This window comes from Bactrocera tryoni, unplaced genomic scaffold (assembly GCF_016617805.1).
Source record: "Bactrocera tryoni isolate S06 unplaced genomic scaffold, CSIRO_BtryS06_freeze2 scaffold_25, whole genome shotgun sequence".
Classification (NCBI taxonomy): Eukaryota; Metazoa; Arthropoda; class Insecta; order Diptera; family Tephritidae; genus Bactrocera; species Bactrocera tryoni.
The window spans coordinates 15,932,936-15,948,629 of record NW_024395977.1 but is presented as its reverse complement, the minus strand read 5'-3'; the positions used below and the strand labels follow the sequence as shown (position 1 = coordinate 15,948,629).

Here is a 15,694-nt window from a genome sequence, read left to right as displayed (position 1 = left end):
CAGTATAATCGTATTCATGTAAGAAATAAAATGTGCATTAACTTCGAAAAACGATTGTTTTTGTTTTTTTACATAGTCCTCAATACAGTTAAAATAAATTAAAATACAATTCAATACTCAAAGTACACAAATTGATCTAATCTAATTAATTTTACTGCAAAATAAAAAAAATATGTAAATGAGGGATAATGAAATCTCGATTATCACTTTATCATGCGAGAGTATAAAATGTTCGGTGACACCCGAACTTAGCCCTTCCTTACTTGTTCAACCTCCTTTCGTTCATTTATTTTAAATGATCCAGTTGAATGTTTTGCATTTTACTTTCTTCCAATGTAGGTACATATATACTTGCTCTTGGATAGTTTTTGAATAAAACGGTATTTTAACGCCATTTTTAAGCTCAATTTCTTCGTTTTCAATATCGATTATATTGAAATTATTAAATATAAAATCGTTTCTTAGTAGAAGATCGTACGGTTTTTCAAAGTCTATTTTCAACCACCTCATCCTAGCGTTGGGAGGGTATTTAAATTCTAGCGGACATGGTGTCTTAACTCTTTCGTTAGACGCTCTTTAATCACCATTCAGTGTACTAAATATTGTTTTATTTTTTTCTAGAACCGGTAACTTATAGTGTTCAAAGCTTGATTTTTTCATAATACTAATAGTAGAGCCTGGGTCTACCAATGGACACCATTTTTTGTTAAACAAAGTAAGTGAAATTAATATTTTATTTTGATTTTTCGAGGCTAATTGGGAAAAAATTCCTCGTTGTTATTCGTTTCCTCTGTCCTGCTCACAGCATCAACATCCATGGGTGTGGGGCCATTTGAAAGTCTTGTTTGTCGAGTGCCGTTCTGTATATTTTGTCTTGCTGAACTACCATAGCCGTTATTATTATTATTAATATTATCTTTCCGATACTGATTTGTATATGGGCCATTCCATCAATTGGCGACATGGTTTTGTACCCGTGGTTCTCCGATTTTGACGAAACTTTAGAATATCGTAATATAGACCAAAATAAGAATATCTGTAAACTTTTTAGTAGTCAAAGTTGCTCCATTGTTTTTTGGCGCGCAATTCAAATTGAGATCAAACAAAAAAATGACTATTTCTTTTATTTTTTAACGACCTCAAAATTGAGTGAAAAAAATTTTGCAGTTATCCAATTTTATGTAAAAAAAATCTCAGCTTTCTGATAAAAATATTATCAAAATCAAAAATTTTCAAAATCCAAAAAAAAAACATTTTTTTTTACAAAAATCCCGTTTTTTGTGCTTTTCCGCCAATTTTTTTTCAAAATTGACTTTTTCATTCGATTCCTTGTTCAATTTTACATAAGCATCAGTGTTCAAAAATATGGGACTCTGATCCCTTGAACAGCAAAAAAAATTCAAAGTTGTCGCTCAAAATCCAAAAAAAAAAAATTTTTTCCAAAAATCCCATTTTTTGTGCTTTTCCACCATTTTTTTTCAAAATTGACTTTCCCATTCGATTCCTCGTTAAATTTTACATTAGAATCAGTGTTCAAAAGTATGGGACTCTGATCCCATGAACAGCAAAAAAAATGCAAAGTTGTCGGTATCAATTTTGAAAAAAATTGGGGGAAAAGCACAAAAAACGGGATTTTTGGAAAAAAATGTGTGTTTTGGATTATTAATTTTTTTTTGGATTTTGAAAATATTTTTATCAGAAAGCTGAGATTTTTTTACATAAAATTGGATAACTGCAAAATTTTTTTCACTCAATTTTGAGGTCGTTAAAAATTCAAAGAAATAGTCATTTTTTTGTTTGATCTCAATTTGAATTACGCGCCAAAAAACAATGGAGCAACTTTGTCCACTAAAAAGTTAACAGATATTCTTATTTTGGTCTATATTATGATATTCTAAAGTTTCGTCAAAATCGGAGAACCACGGGTACAAAACCATGTCGCCAATTGATGGAATGGCCCATATATGCCTGAATTTCCTGTTCGATAATTAGTTTGTCTCTGTGGATTATTTGGATGATAATTATTTTGCCCCGAAAAGTTAGTATTTCTTTGGGAGTATCGTCCCGAATTATTTTGTGCATAATAACGATCATTGTTTTGATCGCCAATATTTTGTCTCCTAAAGTTGTTTATTCTTTGATTATTTTGATTTTGGTTGCTATTAAAATTTCTTGCCTTCTGATCAAATTGGTTTGAATTTTTGTTTCTTGCTAAAAATATAGGATTTAAATTTCCATCGTCGAGTCCTATGAAATTGTGGATCGTATTTGTCATGTCAGCCCATGTCGTTATATTCCGTATCATATAGGCAAAAGTCCCTGCTGCAAGTTGCTTTACCCTTTGTATAAGCATTCCTGAAAATATTTCTTTCATCATACCGCCTGTTTCACTCAAAGCACAATATTCGGTAATATTATCCATTATTTCTTTTGTTTTCCTACCAAGTTCACCGATACTACCCACCCTAAGGTTAGCGATGTCGTTGGTCAAAGTCATCTGGTCCTTTGTTGGCCTAAAGTGCTGTTTTAATCTTATTTTGCTTGTATCCCAATTTTCTGGAGGATTCAATGTTAAACATTTTTTTGCCAATCCTAAAATTTTTAAATCATAAACTACTCTGAATGCTACCTGTTGTTGTACATAATCAGCTAGTACGCTATCAATTGCCTCAATAAACGCCGGTAATTTTTTTGCATTACCTTCAAATGGCTGTAAGTATTTTAGATCTTTTTCTATTTTCTGCCTAATACTAGTTTCCTGCTGTGCAGCATTTTGTTGAAGCAATTGTGTTATTACTGATAAACGACGTTCAACGCAGTGGCGTAGCTACAACTTCGGGCGCCCGGGGCCAAGGATGTTTTGCCGCCCCCCTTTATCTACCTACCTACAAGTTTCATGAGGTGGTTCGAACAAAAGTGAATTTTTACAAAATACCTTAACCTTAATATCGAAAGTATATAAAACTTAGGAACTAGAAGCCACGCTAATTCTGAAGTTCCACAATTCTCACAATATGGTTTTTGAGGAAATTGATGGTAAATTTACAAGACATCTTATTAAAAGCCATAGAAAAAACCCATTTTCTCCCTATATTTTGTACACTTTTGGCACAATTTGCAGGAGTTTTTGCCCGAATTGAAGTTTTTTGCCGCCCCAAGATGTTGCGCCCGGGGCGACGGCCCCCTTCGCCCCCCCCTAGCTGCGCCACTGGTTCAACGTTTAACATTTGATTTTGAGCCATCATTTTTTATATGTATCTTCAATTTCGCTTATGTTAATTTACACTTTTAAACAATAGTTACATACATACATATAAGTATATGTATATCTAGTTCGAGCAATACTCGAACAATATTCGAACAGTAGAGTAGAGTTGCAGAGACTTCAATTAAATTTAAATACTTTTTTTATATAAATGTTTGAACATTATAAATTGAATTAAAATAAATTAATTAATAAATGTAATTAATATCACTTTTTTTCTTTTCTGCTGTTTTCGTGCTAGCAACAGTTTTCTTCACTTTTTTTCGCCACGTGCTTTCTTATCGCCAACTGCTGCCTTCTTCTTTGACGCCACACCATTTGCCGATTTCTCTTTGGGCTTCTTCTCAATGGATTTCACCGCTTTTGACTCCGATTTACCTTCACCGGATTTACTTGATTTATTGCTCAAAAATTTACCAAAGGGAAGGGTGCATCTGGTTCTTTTTTTCTTTTTACGACAGCGCCAGTTATGAACTAAAACGTTGCTTTCTATTTTGTAGCAAGAATCAGATTGACTCTGCCATCAGATCAGCAACTCGAGTCTGCCCCAATATGTGGGTGTACCGCACATTCCAGCAGACTCAAAATATGCCGAGTCTGCTGTTTTGGTCACGTACTGGCTGATCATATGATGTGGTGCACAACTGCATGCCGTCTGTTGACGTAACCTGAGATGTAATTCGCGCACGCTCTGAAGTACAGTCACAGCGGAAAAAAATCAGTCCTATTACTTTCGGGACAAACCCTGTACAACCGTTAGGTGAACAAGACTACAACACTCTTTAGCAATCGCGGTAAGGATTTAAAACGGACTGATAACTGCTCACCTCATTCCAAAATAGCCATTTCAAAGACTACTTTTTGGTACTTTATGACAAAGATTTCTAGTACGTCATGTTAACAATGCAAAAGAAACAAAGCCGTTTAATTAACCCGAAAAGAAGGCCATTGCGTTACGCCATTGCGAAAAGGCAAATAACTTTGACATAATTTCTCCTGGTTAGCTGACGTACTGGCCCAGAGACGGAAGGACATAACAGACTTAATTGTTTTTGGTGTTTTCAATATGGGATTATCTTCCAATCACTCTACACTAACTCTACTTAAAATATAAAAAATATATATGTATAAATACTCGTAATCAAATAAATGTTGATTACAAAATAAATTCGGACAGAGACTCTGAGCAAAGCGTAACCGAAGTTAATAATACAACACCTAACCTAGGTGTGTAGCTATTTTTCCACTTACTTTTAGCACCCATCCCGGAAAGAACCCTTTTTTTGCTTTTAAAACAAAATGTTTTCATTTACTTCGAAAATGTTCATAATTGGATTTTAAGATTGTAAACCATTAAAGCAAAACTCTCGAATACCAGTGGAGACATGGCAGTGTGTGTATATAAGAATGTGAACTGGTCGGATGCCAATGGAGGTTGTACTTATATATAAAAAGTATAAAAAAAGAACACTAGAATATTGGTTAAGCTGCTGCGCGCCGAAGATCGATGTACATACATATGTGGAAAGATGACTTGAGCTGCGCGCCGAAAAGAATCGAAAAACGTCCCCTGATATTGATTATTCGCAAGTTGTGTTCGAAAAGGGGCGTCCGCTTCCAGGACGAGTGTTTTTGTTCGTTGGGCTGCGGAGACTTATGGTGGGTTGGAGTACTGCGTGTATTGCTGTTGCTTTGTGAGTGACGTGTTGTGTGACGTTGTGGTGTATGAAGGCGGGAAGCTTAACTCAATTAGCTAGTGTGAATGGCGCTTAAGTGTGCAGAAGAATACACCACTGAAAATTATATTAAGAAATTGAGCACAAATTCAACCAACAAGCAAAACTCATTCTATAAAGCTTAAAAACACATTAAGCCACCGGCTCATAAGTGAGTAGTAATTATGCTCTAAGTAATGAGTAAAAGACAATTTTTCCTAATTGTCCAAAACACGACTTTAAGCTGCCAATTTTGCCAAATACTTTCAACAACTTGCTCTTGTCTTCTTCAAGTTTTAAAATTATATAGTGCATTATAAAATACATGAATTAAAAAAAGTCATCAGGACATTGATAAAATTACTCTTAAAATACTAATAGAGCTACCTAATTTTGCTGTGGTAATGCTCTCTTTACATTTTAATGAAAATTGCAGTTTCATATTACATCCAAATCCATGCAAAAACTAGCATAATATCGTGACAGATAAGCCCGGGAAAGATTTAACACAGGCGTCTTCTTCCAGACCAGTAAGCCTACTACTCTGACCTAATATTTGAAAAAGTGTTACTTCTAAATATGATTCCTTTCCTCCATGAAAATAATACAATTCCAATGCACCAGTTCGGGTTTCGTGTAAAACATGGTTCTCTACAGTAAGTAATTAGAATTACTAACGAAATTAGAAATGCGAGTACAGAGTGTATTGTTCAACAATATTCGTTGATGTAGGCACTCGATAAGATTTGGCATGAAGACCTTTCATGTAAAATTAAAACAATACTCCCTTCCGAATTATACAAAATAATGGAGTCTCATTACAAAATAGCAAATATACTGTTATGCTAGCTTATTTCATATCTGATGAACGACCGATAATGGCTGATATACCATACCTCACGGCAGTGTGCTAGGCCCGAGTGTACTGTAATAAATTACGTATAAGAGCGTCAAGGGCTCTCTGATAGGATATTTAACTTTGGTCGAGGAATGACTAGCCAACCGGCGATTAAATGTAAAAGATCAAATGACCAGCCTGACATATACATGGTGCTATTAGAGTTAAATAAACAAAAATTGACAACGCGGGGTGGCAAAAGTCGGTGAAAACTTAAGCCAATATCCATGAATTCATGCCACATACTAAAAAATATTCACTGGGTTTTATTAGGGTACCTCACATACAATCACCAATCACATGGAGCAAAGTAAGCCTCATGTTCGAAAATCCTGATAATAGTTATATGAGGGGTAGATGAAGTTTTAGCCCAATTATATCTATTTTAGACACAAAGATATATTGTTGTGTGTAAAACATGTTCTGTAATTTGTATTCAGATAACTCAAATATTGGCCGATATATCCAGTATAAAGTCACCTGGAAATTCAAAAATCTTCATAGGTATATGGGGACTCCGGGAAATTTTGACCGCCCTAGCCAGAATTATTATTCTTAGGAAATGTTTCTCTTTCAGTTTCAATGGCATATCTTCCGCATTGACCGATATTTTCGGTCAAAAGTCAACTATAGATACGGGGTCCTAAAATTCGGTACCTAGGGCTGTGGGCATTATTGCTTGGATTAGGGGAATTTTTGGTGTTAAGGTGGCATACTTTAATGGAATTATTAGTGCGAAATTGTATTCCCTTAATATAATTACTTATTGTGTGGAAGATTGAAGAATCAAATGGATATTAAAATTGTGTTATTTAGGAAGTAGGTGTGGTTGTGGTTCGATTTCGCCCATTTTCACATTGTGACATAGGAATAAGAGGGGTATGCCACGAACTAAGTTTATTCGATCTGTTGGGTCCTGAGATATGTCTTTGGCGTAATTAGTTATTAATTTAAGGCCCTTTTAGAAGTGATTTTTGACTTACACAAATATAAAATATTAAAAAAAATAAGTTGTGTCAAAAAACTAAAAGTAAACCAGAACTAAAAAAAATGTTAGAAAGTGTTTGGGAGGAGGAAATTTCAAGCAGTGTTTTGGAGAAACTTGTTGGGTCAATGCCTGCTGGTATCGAAGCTGTAATATCCGCTAGAGGTGGACCGACGCCATATTAGATTTTCCGTTATTCTTTTTGAATATGTTGTAATCCATTTTCAATTGAAACAAAAAATGTTGTTAAGTTATTACAAGAATTAGTAATAATGAAATCAAAGACTTGTGTGCAAATAAAAAAAGTTGTCTCAATTTAATTTTACAAATGGGCCAGATTAAAGTCAAAAGTTAACCAAATATATTCGAGCCATCGATATATTCCCCGTATTCTATTAAATCCATAAAAAAGTTACCCAAAGAACGAAAAAATTTAAAATAGTGAAAAAAAATCGAGTGGTAAGTTACGCTTGGCCGCGGGTGTACGTATTTGCGCACAGCAAATTTGGTTGATGGAGCTTTAGTAGTTTAGGAGACATCTGCACTAAACCTATTAGAGGGTTGGGCCAAGCCCCTTTTTTCTAAATTTTTTGCCCACAGGTGCTACTTGCTAATAAAATTGTTTTTATATTAAGGAACTCACATACCAAGTTCAATCAAGATATTTAAATTTTTACTCAAGTTACAGCTTGCACGGACGGACAGACAGGCATATAGACCCTCACCGGGATTTGCATTTCTCTCGACAGAGGCACCTGTGGGAAAAAAATTGTGAAAAAGTGGTTGTAGCTTTTCCTCTTACAAATTTAATGTATATATCTCCTAAGCCACTGAAGTTACAACAGCCAAATTCGCTCAGTACGAATTTACAAGAACTACTACCTGTAGTGTGAAAGTGGACGAAATCGGATGCGAAACCCATTAACTCTCCAGTACTGTTCAAAACTACTAAAAGCGCGATAAATCAATAACTAAATGCGCCAGAGACGCGAAATGTCCGAGGTCAAAATCGCTATAATTAATACTTCTCGAGATATTCGGATTTTTAAGTAAGGCTTTACAGAATTTTCATACATGGTATGTAATAAAAAATCTATGAAAATTCTATCTAGCCTTACTTAAAAAGTCGAATATCTCGAAAAGTATTAATGATGGCGATTTTGAATTTTGAATTGCCTACAAGTTTGTTATACATATACATTTTTTTATAGCTAATGTCATTTCCGAGATATATACAAACAAAATGCGAATTTCGTGGAAAAGTCAGGTTTAGAGCCCCGTACTATTTCGCCGGTGTGAGTTACGATTTTGTTGCACTGGGAACTTTTGTAGAGTGAATATTTCTAAGAAATATGCGTCTAAAGCCAAAGCGATGCCATAAAATACCTCTGATCTGTAGGAATTTAAAGATAAAAAATCACGATTGTAGTGTATTTTCTATGGACAATTTTTACATGCCTTGGTCCAGTTCTTAATGTTAATATTAAGGGCTAAAATTATCAAGGAATTTTTCTTAGTGTATTTCCAAGGAAATTTCGTAACGGGATTGAAAATTATTAATAGTTAAAAAAAACCACCCTGATGTACATATATATAAAATTACTTAGATTTCGATCTTCAGGGTGATATTTTACACCATAAAGTATTTCCCTAGCGTTGATTATTGTAAGTTGCTAGAGTATGATATGTTCGATTGACCCCGAACTTCTTTCTTACTTGTTTTATTTTATTTTATTAATACATTGCAGCTATTTTATATGAAAGAAAGGACTAACAGCAACTTGAAAATTATTTAAACGTATAATTACAAAACTACTATGAGAGTATTGGCTAATTTGAAAGATCGCTGGGTTTGAGGCGTCTTGGTGGTCCATCTCTAGAAGTTGACATTCGTTACGACGCTGTAGCAATCTTGACCTATGTGCAGCTGTAATTTTTAATATTTCTGCATTAACCAAGTTTAAGCCTAGATCACGCTTTATATCTACCAAGGCGCTTTGACAATTAGTCTTAGTACTTTGTTTTGAACTTGTTGGATGACTTTCTTATTGTTTGCGTTAGTACATCTCCAGAGTTGTGTACCATAGCTTCATATCTGACTGAGTATTTTTATTTTGTAGATAACTAATTTTCGATGGATAACAGCGATTTGTACCAATTAACCAATTAATATTTTTGAGTCGCATGTCCAGCTCTTTCCGCTTGTTTTTTACGTGAACTTTCAGAATTTTTTTCCTCAAAGGCTTTTTCATGTGTGTGTAATCCTGTGAATTTGATCAATCGTAGAAACCCAAACCGATGCGCTGAAATAATGGTTTTTCTTTCTCTGATTTTATTAAGATGTTTTAGGAGAATTTTCTCAAAAAGCTTCGATATTATCGGTAGAAGTGATATGGGCCTGTAAGAAGATACATCACATCCTGGTTTTCCTGGCCTTGGAATCATGATAACTTCAGCAATTTTCCAATAAGTTGGCACGTTAATAATGTTCGTAATTTTTACTATACCCATTGAAGGAAGCTGTTGGATAGGGACCGAAGGTATTTTGCGAAACTTTCTGAATTTCCCGATTAATATCTTTAGAAACTTTATTTAAAACAAATTTATCAACTGGACAACGAGTTTGATGCGTCATAGCTTTCTCTTTAATTTAACTATTTCTTTTATATCATTGCGATATTGAGAGTTTACAGCAGTTTTCCTTACTTCCGGTGTACTTTCCCAAGCTGCGTGTTGCATACTTGTTGTAAAATGCAAAAGTTCAAATTCCAACTGGTCTCTGTTTAATATAGAATCATAGTTGTATTTACTTTCGTAATATTGCATGATGTTTCTAAAGTAATCGCATTCTGTATGTTTATTATACAAGGAAGGTGTTTTGTCCTTAAGGATGACGGTTTTACTATATGCGCCATGCAAGGAATTACTTTTCCATCACCTAAAATTGCTTTGCTGCAGCAACCATGTTAGCACCACCATCAGTGACAATTGATACAATACAATCTCTTTCTTTTCTAAAGTCTTCGGAAATATTTTCAAAGCATTTTTTATATAATCAGCTATGTGTGCCTGCAGGAAACATTTCTGTTATTAAACATCTTTATTTTATTTATTATAGCTTACTTTTTGAAGTTATACTTTGTATACGAGTTCGGAAAAGGTTGCGATAGATTAAGGTTGCGCAACCTTGCTCAATATGAATCTACGCAACCTTGTCTGCAAAGATGTTCGAGCAGCAAGCGAAGCGGTGACAATCGGCGATCGTTTGTTCATTTCTTGCGGCACAGCTCGGCTTTTCTACCAACAACACAATATTGCCATGCTTATGCTGTTGTTGTTTTTGTAGAACAATGTTTCTGGTTGGTGACATATTCAATTAAAAATAAATTCTGTTTGGATTCGAACCTACGTGCTCGTCGTAACTTTTCAAGCGCTTACCACCAACACCACCATTGACACTTGTATTGCGTTGTCCTAATCATGGTTTGGTTATGCATGAAAGAAATATACAATGGATCGCCGATTGTTTCCTCTTTCCTTGCTTCTTCTGTTTGTATGCTTGTTCATTATTGAAGTTATACTCCTTTTTCTTTAATTTGTCTTTCATTTCTGCGAATTCTCAACTATTTTATGTGAGCTTTTGTTGAAATACCCTGCGTTGGCCGTTGAAAAATTAAGGCTATACTTTACAGGATTATTTCTGTAGTCAGTCTTCATTTACATTTTTTGGAAATCGACCCGCGATGACGAGGTATATCGTTTTATCTGACAGAGTGAGGTTTAAGAAGTTCATTTCTAATTTTGTCTTGTGGCATATTAGAAATGATGTTTCTTCGAAAATCGGTCGCTTACAACGGATAAAACGACTTCTGAGTGGTGATTTTAATAAATAAGTTCCTTCTGTGTGAAAAGCTCTGCGTTGGCCGTTGAAAAGTTAAGACTATACTTCTCAGGAGCATTCATTTCTTCAAAGAATTAAAAGACCTTTAGAAATATGCATATTTGCATTATTTCGTTGTCATTTTCATATTCGTAGCAATAGAATTTCTATGGCATAAGTAAAGTAATGGCCGCTGATTGTCACCCCTTGCCGCTGTCGCAGCTTCGCCTACAAACATGCGTAAATATGTATGTATGTATACGTATGATCGTGAAAACATATCGACGCAGATTTTTGCGAGAAGCACCAGAAAGTTGTGCAATTTATGATTTTTGGCTTTTGCCATCGTCGCGAAAAGACGCTTGTAGGCGAAGACATGCTCGGGGAGATGTTACGGCCTCTGTTTTTATGAATGAAGCGAGATCGCTTGTTGAATTTGCGCCTGCGTTCATGAATGAAATCGTTTTTGTTGTAAAATGAACTACACTTGTTCTTCGCCAATTTGGCTGCCATATTGTCTTGTGAAGATCGATTTTTTGTTGGTGACATATTCATATGTGTACGCATATGTATGTTTGTATGCTTGTGCATTATTTGTTTGGCAATGTATGCCAATATATGTACATATAAGTATATATGAATGTATGAACATGCAAGTCAATGAGCGCACAATTAATAAGTATATTTATAAGTGATGAAAATATGATTTCAATTTCTGAACGCGCACATGCGTACACATACACTCATATGAGCATGTGCAGATACACAAGATAGGATAGAAGATGTATGCCTTTTAACATCGTATACTATACAAATAAATATTTTTCTTACTAATAGAAATTAAATTTATCACAGCAATATACATATACATAATATTGCTGTGATAAATTTAATTTCTATTAGTAAGAAAAATATTTATTTGTATAGTATACGATGTTAAAAGCAAAAAATTAAAAATTTATTCTGTCGAGATTCGAACCTGTGGTAACATCTCGACTTTCCAAGCGCTTACCACCAACACCACCATTGACACTTAGGTTGCGCTGACTTATGTACATGCATAACCAAACCGCATGTACATAAGAAACATACAATGGTTCTAATAATTTTGTTTAAGTATAGAAATATGCTTTTGTAGAACATTTGCTTTCGCAAACATACAGACAAATGTGCAAACGATATAATATATGTAAGTATGATTGTTTCGCATTTTGCTTCTACGCCGGTCAAATTTCTATACAAAAATCTGCTGAAATGTGTGAGAAAATAAAAAAGTGGACAACTAGGGCAAATAATTTTTAAAAAATTTATTGACAATTAAATATAAATGAAAATACATGTAAATTTACTTAAATTTATTTAAATTTATTGAAATTTCGTTTCGCATTTTTCGGCACTTTTAAATTAATTAATATAAGTAAAATTCGCGACTTAACCCGCACACGTCTTATTCGCGCAAAATTTCCAACTTTATGGAAATTGGCGCAATTATTGACACTTGTCTTAATATTACAAAATTGGGCCAAAACGAAACGATGAAATACATAATTACTTTTACATGTCAATATGGAAATGCCGACGGCAAAACGCAAAGGCACATATTGCACATAAGTACATACAAGCGATTTCTTGCTTGAAATTGGAGCATGAGAATTTGAAATGCCGACGGCAAAACGAAATTGCTTACATTCGTACATTGCGTATGAATCATGAAAATATCATCATAATGTTTAGGTAAATCTTTTATATATTTAAAATGAGTTATTATAAAATAAAATCAAATTAGCATTAAATAATTTGAAAAATAATAAATCAAAAGTAAAAGAGTTCTACATACATATTTCCATCCTATGGAATATCAAAGAAATCATTTTATAAATACATATATTTCTGTCTCTTCATATTCTCGGTTAGAATGTGTGAGAGAATTGTAAAAAATGTTAAAATTGCGAGGCGAATTCCGACCTACAATGTTAACAAATGCGGTGAATTCCCTAATTTGAATCTATCAAATGTTCGCAGTCGAACCTGCACCTTCTCCATACTTTTAAGTTCTCTGGTCAGTCTTCATTTACTTTCTTTGCAAATCGACCCGCTATGACGAGGTGACTATTCACATGCGTGCATATGTATGTTTGTATGCTTGTTCATTATTGAAGTTATACTCCTTTTTCTTTCCTTTATCTTTCATTTCTGCGAATACTCAACTATTTTATGTGAGCTTTTGTTGAAATACCCTGCGTTGGCCGTTGAAAAATTAAGGCTATAAAGTATTTCTGTAGTTAGTCTTCATTTGCATTTTTTGGAAATCGACCCGCGATGACGAGGTATATCGTTTTATCTGACAGCGTGAGGTTTAGGAAGTTCATTTATAATTTTGTCTTGTGGCATATTAGAAATGATGTTTCTTCGAAAATCGTTCGCTTACAAAGGATAAAACGACTTCTGAGTGGTGATTTAAATGAATAAATTCCTTTTGGTTGGAATGCTCTGCGTTGGCCGATGAAAAGTTAAGACTAAACTTCTCAGGATCATTCATTTCTTCAAAGAATTTAATGACCTTTAGAAATATGCATATTTGCATTATTTCGTTGTCATTTTCATATTCGTAGCAATAGAATTTCCATGGCATAAGTAAAGTAATGGCCGCCGATTGTCACCCCTTGACGCTGTCGCAGCTTCGCCTACAACCATGCGTAAATATGTATGTATGTATACGTATGATCGTGAATACATATCGACGCAGATTTTTGCGAGAAGCACCAGAAAGTTGTGCAATTTATGATTTTTGGCTTTTGCCATCGTCGCGAAAAGACGACTTGTTGGCAAAAGCATGCTCGGGGAGATAATAAATTATAATAAATTTATAAAATGTGAATTTAAGTTTTCTAGTTTTCTTTCATACAAAATGATATGCATTTCTTGGAATATCACTAAGAAGTATAATTTCATCCGCGCGTAGGGACTCCACGCACCTTTTTTTATTTTTTGTAATTTAATGTATTTATTTTATACTTAACTTACCTGATATATTCTACGTGCCATCAATGTTATCATTTCATGCTCAGAACTACACTTATTTACAGTATTAAGAAAGTTTGCTGTCATTACAATGAAACTTTGTGTAGAGTTTGTAAGAGTTAGAATACCACTTGTTAGAGCAATATTCTTTATCTCACTTAATTTTGGTTTTAAAATAGCTTTGGTAGCGGCATATCGTTGTCCCATTAACCTTTAACTGGGGACGTGACAAATTTATAACACTATAAGGGACGCGTAGTCTCACAGGCTACTACTTTCAAAGTAATTTTTTGTTGTAAAAATCAATTTAAATATTTTAAAACTCTGTTTATTTTTAACCATTGGTATGTAATAAAATATCGAACTAGTTTTAATCAGCGGTTTTATTATGAAATATTAAATTAATACAAGGCCGGTGTTTTGTCTTTAAGGATGACGGTTTTACTATATGAGCCATGCAAGGAATTACTTTTTCATCACCTAAAATTGCTTTGCTGCAGCAACCATGTTAGCACCACCATCAGTGACAATTGATGCAATACAATCCCTTTCTTTTCTAAAGTCTTCGGAAATATTTTCAAAGCACTTTTTATATAATCAGCTATGTGTGCCTGCAGGAAAAATTTGTATTATTAAACATCTTTATTTTATTCATTATAGCCTACTTTTTATTTTTTGTAATTTAATGTATTTATTTTGTACTTAACTTACCTAATATATTCTCCGTTCCATCAATGTTATCATTTCATGCTCAGGACTACACTTATTTACAGCATTAAGAAAGTGCGCTGTCATTACAATGAAACTTCGTGTAGAATTTGTAAGAGTTAGAATATCACTTGTTAGAGCAATATTCTTTATCTCACTTAATTTTGGTTTTAAAATAGCTTTGGTAGCGGCATATCGTTGTCCCATTAAGCCAGTTTTTCAGCAATGGTAAAAAGGTTAAGCTATTAATTTACAATTACAGTAGTTCGCGATGGAACTTTATAGCGTGGATAAATTACACTCATAAATTTTTTTAATCCTGATTTTTCTACACCCGATACAAGCTTAATGTATTTTGTAACTTTTTTGACCCTCTGTTAAATTGAGAAATATAATAAAGTTAGAACATACTCTTAAAATTATATAATCTCATATTAATAAAAAATACCTTCATAATTTCAAATATATCTATGACCAAGTGTCTGTTACTATGATCATCTTTAGATGATTCAGTCTGAAGGAAATTACTGAATATTTATTAAATATTTTATTGCACATGTCGTCATAAATAGTATTAAGTTTAAATGAAAGCTTTAATATATAAATTTATTATTTTGTTAATTAAATTGATTATTCGTTAATTATATCAGAACTGTGCAGAATGCAGAAATATACACGTGCTGAGGTTATAATACATATGTAAGACAGTAATGCCAACACCATGAACCGGCATTTAAAATTGAAATTGACAGACTGAGTTGCATATTTTGAAACAAAATTATAAAAATGGAATTTTATATCGATGCATTGATATGTCAAAATATTAAATATCCTTAAAATATATCGTCACAAAGAATTATATCGATATTATTTCAACAAGTCTAATCTAAATTTTTACTCGAGTTACAGCTTGTACGGATGGACGAACAGACAAACTCACCCGGATTTAAACTTTTCTCGTCGTCCTGATAATTTATATACGTACATATAACCCAATATCTATCTCGATTAGTTTAAGGTGATACATACAACCATTAGGTGAACAAAACTATTATACTTTGTAGCAACAGGTTACACGAGTATAAAAAGTATGCTCTTAGCATATACCTAATATAAAGATTTCCACACATCAGCTTGACTACATATATGTATACTTTATAGATACATACAGTGCAATCGCGATTGAGGGAACTAATTCGTGCAAGGCCTGTTCCCTCAATCA

General features: G+C 33.6%; 1 protein-coding gene and 2 pseudogenes across 2 annotated transcripts in view; 2 read left to right on the top strand and 1 right to left on the bottom strand.

The window, feature by feature from the left end:
• Window positions 1-15,694, bottom strand: part of LOC120780465 (nephrin-like) — a 791,640-nt gene that overhangs the window by 50,465 nt on the left and 725,481 nt on the right. The gene's annotated exons all lie outside the window — the stretch shown is intronic.
• On the top strand, window positions 10,539-10,741 carry LOC120781042 (annotated as a pseudogene).
• Window positions 12,998-13,197, top strand: LOC120780993 (annotated as a pseudogene).